Source organism: Dama dama, chromosome 29 (genome assembly GCF_033118175.1).
Source record: "Dama dama isolate Ldn47 chromosome 29, ASM3311817v1, whole genome shotgun sequence".
Lineage (NCBI taxonomy): Eukaryota > Metazoa > Chordata > Mammalia > Artiodactyla > Cervidae > Dama > Dama dama.
Genome location: NC_083709.1, coordinates 68,578,349 through 68,590,366, shown reverse-complemented (window position 1 = coordinate 68,590,366; position 12,018 = coordinate 68,578,349).

Here is a 12,018-nt window from a genome sequence, read left to right as displayed (position 1 = left end):
CCTTCTCATCAGCCTGAACTTGTCTTTGATTCCGACCCATAAAGCTGGCCCTTCAGCTCCCATTGCCAGGCGCAGAAATGAGGATAAATGCGGCTGTCAGCGGCTTCCTGCCTCTTTGTTTTTTAATTTACTGAGAGCTGGGTAGGAGGGCCAGCAGGAGAGGAAGCAGATGGCTCAGCGTGACAGATGGGTCCTATCCAGTGACTCCACGACAAGGTGAGAGGAAGCACGATCAAGAGAAAACACGGGCTCTGTGTGCAAGCGTGTGTGCACGGGCTCCTGTGCCAGACGGCGGTGCTCCGGCCAGCCGCCCGGCTCGGGGAGCCGGGCTGGGGCTCCAGCGGGCCTAGCCCCACACTGTCCCCCGACAGTGAGGACACTGAGGCCCAGAGACGGCCAGCGGGTCGTGTGCTCAAAGGGCACCTGACCACGCAGTGAATGTGTACACTCGCCCATCGCGTACACACGATGGGGGATGCCTGTGGACTGGCTCCCTGGGTTTCCCCCCACCCCGCCCCAATCTCACCCTACATTCTCACAGAAGTCTGCCTTCAGCCCTGGCTTGCTAACGATTCTCCAAGCAGGCTTTCAAAAGAGTGTTTCATGCCTGGAACATCCCAAGGTCCCCAGCACATGAATGACAGGCTAAGGCTGCAGTCCAGGACTGGGGGTTTGGGGAGGGCCGCGCCCCTTCTGTCTCTGTCTGTCCCTGCACCCCGAGGAGGGGCACAGGTAGAAGAGACAACAGGGGGTCTTTCTGGGGGCAGAGGTTCCAGATCTTGCAGCACCCCACCCTGGTTATGTCACGGATAGAAAACAGTACTGTGTGCATGGGCGGCTGTTCAAAGGGGAGGGGAGCGTATGCTAAAATACCCTTCTGTCCTCCTGGGTAAACCGGAGAGATTCAGGCAGGACAGGTGGCTGAGGCAGAACTGGGGAGCAGGGGCTGCCCCAGATTGTGGGGCTCAGCACAACAGTGAGGATTTGGAGCTCCCAGGACAATCGGGAGGAAGGGGAGAGGAGAGGAAACGGACTGAGGAGTTGAAGCCCAGAGTCTGCACTGGCAAAGTACAAGCTTTTTTTTCCTCTTCTGGGGAAGTCTGATTCTGCAACACTTGCAGAAAGGGCTGCATCTCATTAACAGTACAGGACTGAAACATCAGGGGAGAGAAAAGGACGACCCAGAAATCAGATTAACTCAGAGCCAAAGGTGACCACGGTTAAAGGAGTCCCCTCAGAACTTAGAGAAATCTCGGGGACCATTGGCTCCTCCTCAGAATTAGGGGCTGGGGGTTTGAATTGATCGTAATGTAAAAGGCTGTATTGGAGGCACAGACTTACAAAGTTCACTTTGTAGGGGAGAGAGAAAGGTGGAGATGGGGAAACTGCTTTCTCCAGGAGCGCTGGAGTTGAGTGGGGAGGATCTGAGGATGAGCACGTGTGGGTCACAGGACCAGCCCGCCCCCCAGCCCTTCCCATCTCTACCAGGTGCAAGCCTCATGGGAACCCTGGAGCCTGGCGGCTATCCTCACTCTCGTTTAACACAGGAGGAAAGGGACTCAGCAATGAAGTGACTTGCCCACAGCCACCCAGTATGTAAGAGGAGGATCCAGGATTCAAACTCAGGTCTATCCAACCCTAGAAGTCAGCCGATTCTTCTCCTGGAAACCAGGTTCCCCCTGGACATGATCTTTAAAGGTAGGATGAGGGATTTGTCCTCACTGACCCTGTAGTTTTTCTCACCTGCCCCACATGAGCCACGTGATGTACTTGTCTTTCCTGGAGACCCTACTGCAGGGCTTCAGGGGGTGAAACACAGAGGCGCTGCACACTCGGACCGGCAGCCAGGACCTTAAGCCAGGGCCCTGGAGGTGTGAGCATTTCCCATCCTCACGTGCCCAGGCTCCCAGTTACAAAGAAGCCCAGAAGAAGGGCCATCCTCACAGTCTGAGAGATGAGGGAGAAGGTGGGGGACAGGGATTCTCTCAAACCATATAGGTTCCTAAAGAATAAAGACTTCTGTATCTATTTCCTGAGGGTGCTAAAACCAGCCTCTGCAATCAGACCAGAGGAGTCCAGAGGTGAACAAGGCAGGAACGCTGATCTGCAGCCTTGAAATCTCCTCTCAGCCAGGATCTTGGCAGCAAGATCCCTAAATCCCTTCACTGAAGAGACTTTGGCAAAGAGATCGTGTGCATGGATGTGAGCAGGATGGTGACGGACCCAGAGACTCAGGACAGTAGGAGTCATTCCACCGCAAGGCCTGGAGGGGTAGAGGGGAGAAAGGGTGTTCTCAGAGCCTCGTGAGAGCTGAAGCTACCTGCTCGAAGCAGGCATGGAGGGAGCCAGACCCTGCTATGGAGATGATGTCAGAGCGGACAGGAGTGGGCAAGAAATACCTAGCCTCTCTTGTCTTCCACCCTCCCATCTCCTGTGCTGCCTCCCTAGACTGAATCTAACCAGATGCTGAGGGCAAAGGAGACAGTACTTTCCATGGAGGTCAGAGACTGGAAATGAAGGGGAATTGCAATGGAGAAGAAATATCAGATTTCTCCCACAAAACCCTCCTGATCAGAGCTCAACAAACCCATTCTTATTTGTAGCTTAGAGGCGGAAATGAGAATCTTAAAGTCAGGAGCAGGCACACTTTCTTCACTGCCTCATGCTTCTAGAAAGTTGTTGACTCACATTGACCTGGAGCCCAGTGGGCCCCCTTATCTCAGACAAATGTGAAGATAATTGTTCAGGTTGGAGACTATGTCCTCCATCCCCTCCAGCTCAACGAGCTTATCCTGGGTAGCAACAGGGTCTGCCCTGATGCTAGACATTCCCTTCATAAGTGTTCTGAGGACTTGAAAGAGAGTCAGCAGAAAGAGCTGTGTCTTCATGGATTTTCATTACACTGAAAATAACACAAGTCTCCAATTAAACACAGACCTTTTCCCTTCCCGTTGAATTTTCTCCTCTCCCCTTAGTCCTGCTCTAGTCTGGGACCAGCCACTGGAATTCAAAATCATCCCTAGAGAGAAGAACTAACTTGGGAGCTCTAAGTCACTGGAAGAGGCACAGGTGATTCTTGAAGCAATGCTCTCAGTGACTTTGAAAGAAGAGGATACACACAAACCAGAGACCTGCCTGTCACCCTCCATGAGATAATGCTGCAAAGATTTGTTGATTTCAGTAGATTAGCAAAACCACGTTGCTATCAGCCAGTTTGTCTGTACTCAGCACAGATTCATCAAACCCAATATTATTGTCATTTTTATACCCTACAATTTGCATGTTCCATTTCCCTGGTCAGTAACTTCACATCACATTTGCTCACCTCCAAATCCCTCAAATTCTTAACATCCCTCTCAAGAGGCATCACCATCATCCATTCATTTATTCAAAACATAATTTTGAAACCTACTTTGTGAGTATATTTACGACCAGACACTGGAGCTACAGCGGTAATAGAGACAGACGTGACCCCTGTCCCTGGGGATGTTTTCTTCATTATGCAGTCTCTGCCATCCTTGACCCCTCTGGCTCTGATGATCATATCACATTTGACCTTCAATGACGGTCTCCCCAGTCTGTGTCTAGTCCTTCCCTCCAAATCATGAGCTTCTAAAGAGACTGTGCCTTCCTCTGAATTAACCAGCGTTAATACACCAAACATATGTGAGATTGGAATCCAACCACTATCTTTCAAGCAGCTGAAGTCAGTCGCTTCACCCTGGTCTCATCTGTATAATGGGAGACAGTACCTCGGGGTTTCCTGAGTTGATGAATGGGAAAGCACTTTTCACACCGCAAAACTCTAAGCACAGTAGCCCGACCACTCAAAACAGTTAACAGAAAAGGAATTCCGTCCAGCCCTTTTGCAGATCAGGGTTGCAGTGGGCTCCCGGCTGTATCTTAGCCACTGGAGAGACAAAGCAAGTGCTGTCGAATCTGCCACCCCACCCCCTCTCCCTGCAGTTAAAAGGCGGGTCAATTACCATCGGCTTATTTGTAATCATTATAGTTGTCTCAAGTTTTCTCTGCTGATTGCTTGGGTTAAGAAGCCCGTAATCAGTGGAAGAGGTGTGGGGGCTTGAGAGCGCCTTTAGTCTGCGGCCCCCATCCAGTCTTGCCTGGAAGCTAGGGGGAAAGGGGGATGATGTCGGGAAAGGGGTGCCTGTAGCACCCTTTCTGTCCTTGGCATGGTATCCAGAGACTTTGTGGAGCCTCGGAGGTTTTTCTGGGCTGACCTCTGCAGGAGGAGCTGGGGAGGTAATCCCATTATAGAAAGGGACCCTGGAAATTTTCATTAATGTTGATGCATATCGTCCATATTTCACCTTCACCAAGGCAGGTTTTCTCACTTTTTTTGACATGAAAACAGACAGGTGGAGTCGTTTTGATTTGGGCTGCCCCGTTTCTTCCCCAGGGAAGCTGCTTCCTCTGGTTTGCATGATAATTGAATTTCACGGATGGAATCTTCCACATACTTCTCAATTAGGGATGTGTACAGGCAGTGAGATTTTTCAGGTGTTGATCTATGATTGCCACCCCCCCCCTTTCTTTTACCTTTAAATTAATCTTCTTAATTTCTGCCAGCTGTAAATCCAGTTTTGCTAAATAGCATTATTCTGACTTAAATGATCTAATCTTTGTCGTAAGCTGGGGACAGCTGAAAATCGTGTATGTGGGAGGCGTCCTCATTAATCACAGCTGACAAGAAGTCAGAAATTAAGAAACAAAATTGTCTCTGAAGGCAAAATGGGGAAGGATTGGGAAAAGCAGCCAACTTGCGGGGATGGCTGAGTTGGGAGGGCAGGGGTGAGTCCCCGTTCCAATTGCATGACCCTGGTTAAGTCTTTGTTCTCTTGAGGCTTCAGTTTCTACCTCTGGGGGGAAAAAATGCAGGTGGGGATGAGACAGGGGCGTCAGATCAGCTCAGTCCTCTGGGACCTTTTCAGCTGCGACGTTCTCTGAATCTATACATGGGAAATGTCACCAAAGTGGCATCTCGGTATTTAAATGCGCAGCTGTTGTTGACTCTCGAGACTATCAAGAGGACCAACAGCCTCACTGCTCCACCGCAGCATTCTTCAAAATGAGGTGGGCGAGATGATTCTAGGTAGAAAAGGGACACAGACTTGAGCGTCCCAGGAGTACTGAGTCCCTCTGGAGTCTTCCATCCCCCTGAGCAGAACTATCTGTCTGGCACAACTTATCTTAAATGCCTCCCTAGTGCTGGTAACCCTCCCAGGTTATCTGAGAAGGAGCACTCTCAGACCCAGATCCTCTGTCAGGCCTCAGAGCTGGTTAGAATCCAACACTTGTTTGGTGGCAGTGTGTGTGGTTTCCTTGTTTTTAATCCATGTAGGGTAGATGTTGTTTCCTTTTCAGACATATTTACTAGGGAGCTGATTTTGAAGACTTTAAGTTAATGCAGAAGTTGTGTGGCTATGGCAGAAATTAAAAGTAGCATGTGAATGTCTGCTTTTGTGGTCTCTGGAGAAGTACTTAGAGTCTCAGCAGTGAACCAGGCACTATTCAGGCACTGGGAAGACAGGTGAGTGACCCCTTTAGGCCCTTAACCTCCCTCCCAGCCCCCACTGCCGTGTGCTGAGTGTCCAGGTTATGCTTCGGTCCCTTGCACAGCCCTCCATCCAGGCACCAATCCCGGAGACCAGCAGCTTCATAGCCCTTGGATCCCTGTGCGGTCACCACTCTGCCCGGCTGGGTGAACAACCACCCTGGGGGAGTTTCTGGAAGGTAGGGCTTTCAGTTTTAAAACCAGGACAGTGCCAAGCAAGCAGAGACCAGCTGGCCCTCTGACCAGTGTTCGAGCCCAATCCTCAAGCAATGCTTCCCTCCACCTTCTCCGTCCTCCACCCAGCGGCTGCAGCTGCAGGTGGATGTCTCCTTTCCCGTCCCTTAGACTGGCAGTCATCCAAATTCCGGTCTCTGCTTGGCGCTGCCTGTCCGTCTTGTGGAGCCCTCCCCCACACCCTGGAGCGCTGTTCACACTTCGCCCGCCCTCCCCAGCGCCCTCCACACACCACCCGTGTACCCTCCACAGTTTTCTCACCGAGATGAGACCACGCAGGGCAGGCGCGCACAGGGCCACTCCTTACCTCCCGGCACGTGCGTGCTGTCCCTCCCCCTCGCTCTGTCCTCTGTCCTCCTCCTCTCTCCTGTGTCTGCAGTCACTTCCCTCCTGCCGGAAGCTTCTCCTCGACTTGGAAACACTCCTTCTCCAGGTCCCGTTGCACACCCTCCACCACCCCCTCTCCTCCTCCCGTTGCAATCAGGTAGCTCTCGGGAGCTCTCTCCACTTCGCTGCCTCACCCTTTCAGGCCACTCACTCTTCCACTTCTGCACTTGGGCTTCTGCCTTCTCTAAAATAACTCTCTCCACCCCTCCAATGCCCTGCTAATGGCCAATTCCAGTGCCTTTGTTTTGAATGTTTTATAGATATCAACTCATTTGAGCAAAACTATGTATGTGTTGTTAAAGTAAAATGATACATCAGCCTAGTAAGATAGGTAGTCTTTCATCCCCATTTTACAGCTGAAGACATAAGGACAGAGAGGCTGACAAACTTGTCCGAGATCACACAGCCACGTGTGACAGAGCAGATGATTTAGAAGTCTGTGCCCCTCACACTCTCCTCTGGCACTTGCCTGTGGCCTTCACTTCTTCCGTCCATTCTCTTCCTCCTCATCTTTGTCCCCAGCACCTGGGATAGGATCTGACACCCGGAGGCTGCTCAACAAATCCTTGCGGGCTGAACTAAGTGAACATCTGTGACACAGTCAGGGAAGTCAGCATCCAGAGGTGGAAGATCAAACCGCAGTCACCAAGGTGTTGGAAAGTAAGCAGCACAAGCTCCAAGGACGCGGACACCAGTGATGAGAAATGACAGCAACGGTCACGGCGACAGCGCCCACTATTTGTCGAAGTCTAATATACACCAAGAGGTATACTAAAGTTTTTCTGTTAGCTCATTGAGTTCAAAACAACTGTTCAAGATAAGTGTTATTCGTAAGCTCATTTGACAGATCATGAAAAGAGAGTTCAGAGAGGTCCCCAGGGGAAAAAGCCTTTGTGGGGGACCCTCAGACAGACAGTGCAGTGGCTAGAAAGGCTTCCCAGAGGAGGTGCCTCCGGAGTAGGGTTTTGAAACACACGTAGGACTTAGTCTACTGAAGAAGACCACAGGGTATTCCAGGTGGGGAAGTGTCTGCAAGAGCTCAAGGTCATAACTGCATGCACCCATTAGGGAACCTCAGATAGCTGGGTTGGCTGGAGGTCAGAGAATGAGACGGGGAGTAGGAGAGGTGAGGCTTTCACAGGAAGCAGTGAGAAGAAGCGGGGATCCTCGCAGGTCACAGGAATTACTTTCAGCCTGATGGGGCCTCAGTAGTATACACAGAACTGCAAAACTGTGATCGTAGGCCTCCTGCCGACATGATCAGTAGACCTAGGGCGGGACTCAGGAATTTTGTGTGTGCGAGTGTGTGCATATCTTACTAAGGCTCAAATGTACTTAAACAGTTTTATTAAATATAATTGGCATACAATCAACTGTACATATTTTAAGTATAAATTTGATAAGGTCTAAGATACACAACACACATAAAACTGCCACAGTCAAGAGAGAGAGTACATTCATTGTTCACAAAGGCTTCCTCATATTCTTCAAAACCCCTCCCTTCCGACCCCAACCTCACTGATTTGCTCTCTGTCATTATAGACTAGCTTGCATTTTTTTAAGGTTTTATAAATGGCATATAATAAATATACTTTTTTGTTTGGCTTCTTTCACTCAGGGTAATTATTCTAAGATTCATTTTGAGATAGATACCTGTGTTTGTAGAAGTAATTCATTCCTTTTTGTTTCAGAATAGTGTTCCATTGTGGGAAGGTACCATATGTTATTTAACCATTTACCAGTTGATGGATAAATAACATTGCTGTGAATATTTGTGCTCAAGTCTTATTAGGCGTATGCTTTCCTTTGTATTGGGTAACTACCTAGGAGCAGGATGGCTGGATCACATGGTAGGTGTAAGTTTAACTTCTTAAGAAATGCCAAACTGGGCTTCCCCGATGACTGAGGGGTAAAGAGTCTACCTGCCAGTGTGGAGACGGGTTGGATTCCTGACCTGGGAAGACCCCACGAGCCTCAGAGCAGCTCAGTCAATAAACACAGCTATGGAGCCTGTGCTCTCGAGCCGGGGAGCCACAGCTCCTGAAGCCCACGTGCCCTGGAGGCCGAGACCACAGCGAGAGAAGTCACTGCAGTGAGGAGCCGGCGCCCTGCAGTCAGGGGGTAGCACCCCCTCGCCACAACGAGACAAAAGCCCGAGCAGCAGTGAAGACCCAGCATAGCCAAAACTAAATAAATAGTTTTTGCAAAACGAGAAGAAATGCCAAATTATTTTCCAAAATAGTAGTACCATTTTGTATTCAAGCCAGAGGGTATTACATTCAACACCGATGAGTAACATCTCATTGTAGTTTTTAATTCGTATCTCCTTGACAAGCACTGGTGATGACCGTCTTTTTACGTTCTTATTTGCCACCCCTATATCGTCTTTGACTGAGCGTTTGTTCAACTCTTTTGTCCATTTTTAAGTTGGATTCCTAATTTTCATATTACTGACTTTTGAGGGTTCTACATTCTGGTCATAGGTCCTTTGTCAGATATGAATTACAAATATTTTTTCTAGTCTATTGTTTACCTTTTTGTTCTCATAACAATAACTTGGTCAAGTCCTATTTATCAAAGTTGCTTCTGTGAATTGTGCTTTTGGTGACATATTTAAGAAATATTTGCCTAACCCAAGGTCATAAAGATTTTGTCTTATGCCTCCTTCTAAAAAAATTATAGTTTTAGATTTTACACTTAGTTCTAAGATCCACCAAATTAATTTTTGCATATAGTATAAAATATAAATCCATCTTTGGGGTTTTGGCCTTGTTTAAAAAAAAAAATGGATATCCAATTTTTCTAGCCTTTGTTAAATTTACCATTTCTCCACAGGATTTCCTTTGTACTTTTGTCAAAAATCAGCTGTCAGTATACTTATATTTCTGGAATCTATTCTGATTCTTTATTCTGTCTCATTTATCTATTACTTTGATGTCAAAATCATGATTTTTATTACTATATGTTTATAAGTCTTGCTTTCAGGTAGAGTGAGCCCTCCAGTTTTGTCCTTCCTCAAAAATTATGTTAGCTATTATGGACTCTGTTCATTTTAGGATGAATATTAGAATCAACATGTGAATTTCTGCCAAAAAGTCATGTTGGGAATTTGATTGGGAGTATGTTGCATTCTCATTGGAAAAGACCCTGATGCTAGGAGGGATTGCAGGCAGGAGGAGAAGGGGACGACAGAGGATGAGATGGCTGGATGGCATCACCAACTCGATGCACATGAGTTTGAGTGAACTCTGGGAGTTGGTGATGGACAGGGAGGCCTGGCGTGCTGCGATTCATGGGGTTGCAAAGAGTCGGACACGACTGAGCGACTGAACTGAACTGAACTGAATGTTGCATTTATAGACCACAATTTGGAGAGAACTGATTTCTGAACAAAATTGGTTCTTCCAACTTCTTTTCTTTTTTAGGTTTTCTTTAATTTCTCTCAGCAATATTTTATAGTTTCAGGGTGCAAGTCTTTCACAACTTTCTTCAGACTTATTCCTAAGTATTTTATATCTTTTGATACTATGGTTAAGTGGTAAGCTTTAAAATTTCTTTTTCCAACTGTCTGTTATGTGTATTATAAAATACATTGCTGTTGTTCAGTCGCTAAGCTGTGTCCAACTCTCTGCAACCCCGTGGCCTGCAGCAATCCAAGCTTCCTTGCTCTTCACTATCTCCCTCAGTTTGCTCAGACTCATGTCCATCGCGTCAGTGATACCATCCAACCATCTCATCCTCTGTCGCCTCCTTCTCCTCCTACCCTGAAATTTTCCCAGCATCAGGATCTTTTCCAAAAAGTCAACTCTTCAGGTGGCCAAAGTATTGGAACTTCAGCTTCAGCATCCATCCTTCCAGTGAACATTCAGGATTGATTTTCTTTAGGATTGACTGGTTTGATTTCCTTGCTGTCCAAGGGACTCTCGAGAGACTTCTCTAGCACCACAGTTTGAGAGCCTACATTTTTTGGTGCTCAGCCTTCTTTATGGTCCAACTCTCACATCTGAACATGACTACTGGAAAAAGCTACTATATAACTTTGACTATATAGACCTTTGTCGGTAAAGTGATGTTTCTGCTTTTAATACGCTAAGTTTGACATAGTTTTTCTTCCAAGGAGCAAGCATCTTTTAATTTTATAAAATATTGATCCAATATCCTGCAACTTTGCTAAACTTATTTATTACTACTAGTAACTTTTATGTAGATTCCAGTAGATTCTCTGTATAGATGATTATATTGTGTGTGAACAGTTTTACATTCCCAGTCTGAATGTTTCATTTCTTTTCTTTGCCTGATTGCACTGGCTAAAACTCCAGTACGATGTTTAACAGAAGCGGCAAGAAAGGATACCTTTGTCTTATTCCTGATCTTAGTGAGAAAGCATCGTCTTTCACGATTAAGTACAATGTTAAAAATCTATTGAGATTTTATAAATGTCCTTAATCAGGGTAAGCAAGTCCCTTTCATTACTTGTTTGCTGACAGGTGTTTTTTTTTTTTTTTTTTTAATCAAGAATGGGTGTTAGACTGAGTCAAACGCATTTTCAGTATTTATGAGATAATCATGTTTTTCCTTTTCAGTTTGTTCATATGGTGAATCGCATTGATTAACTTTTAAAAATTAAACCAACCATGCATTTCTGGGGGAAACCGTACTTGGTTCTAACAGATTATCCTTTTTATCTATTGTTGGATTCAATCTGTGTTCATAGGGAATTATTGAACTGTTGTTCTCTTTTTTTATAATGCCTTTGTCAGTTTTGGCATCAGAGTAAAGCTGGTTTCATGGAATGAATTGGAAAAATTTTCGTCCCCCTTTTCCTCTACTCTTAAAATTTTTGGAAGAATTTGTGTTAAATTGTTATTTTGTCTTTTATGAATGTTTTGTAGAAATCACCAGCGTGAGAAAGATTTTATAACTCGTAAGTTCCGTTTCTTCGATAGACAAATGGTTTTAGAGGTTAGCTGTTTCTCCTTGAGTAAGCTTTGGCAGTTTGTGTCCTACAGGGAATTTGTCCAGTTCATCTAAGCTGTTGGATGTATCAGCATAAAGTTGTTCAAAATGTTCTCTTATCCTTTTATTATCTGGAGAATCTATAGTGATACCACCTATTATTTGTGATGTTAGAAATATGTGTCTTTGCTTTATTTTCCCTGGCCAGTCTAACTAGAGGTTATCACTCTTACTGATCTTCTCAAAGAAACAGCTTTTAGTTTCGTTGATTCTCTGTACTGCTTTTCTACAATCTGTTTTCTGGCCTGGAGAATTCCATGGACTGTGTAGTCCATGGGGTTACAGAGTCGGACACGACTGAGCGACTTTCACTTTGACTTTTCACTTTCTTTAGTTTATTTGGGTTTCATTTGCTCTCTCCTTTCTATTGCTATTATTAGGAGGAGTATTCAATAAATGCCGTTTGGATTAAGTTGCTTAATACTCTTGCTCAAGTTTGTCTATATTCCCACTGATTTTCAGTCTACCCGTTCTATCAGTTTTTGAGATTGATTATTTAAATCTCCAATAATTTTTTATTTTTCTATTTCTCCTTTTAGTTCTATTACTTTTGCTTTATGTATTTTCAGGCTTTATTACTACGTACCTAACATTCAGGATTATATTATCTTGATTAGTTGATTCTCTTTTATAATCATAAAATGACCTTCTTTATCTCTGGCAATATTTTTTGCTCTGAAATATACTTTGATATTACATAGTCTCTCTAGCTCTCTTTTGACTACCATCAGCATAGACTTTCCCCCCATCAATCTACTTTTAACCTATTTGTGTCTTTATATTTTAAAAAATATATTTTTTTGACCACA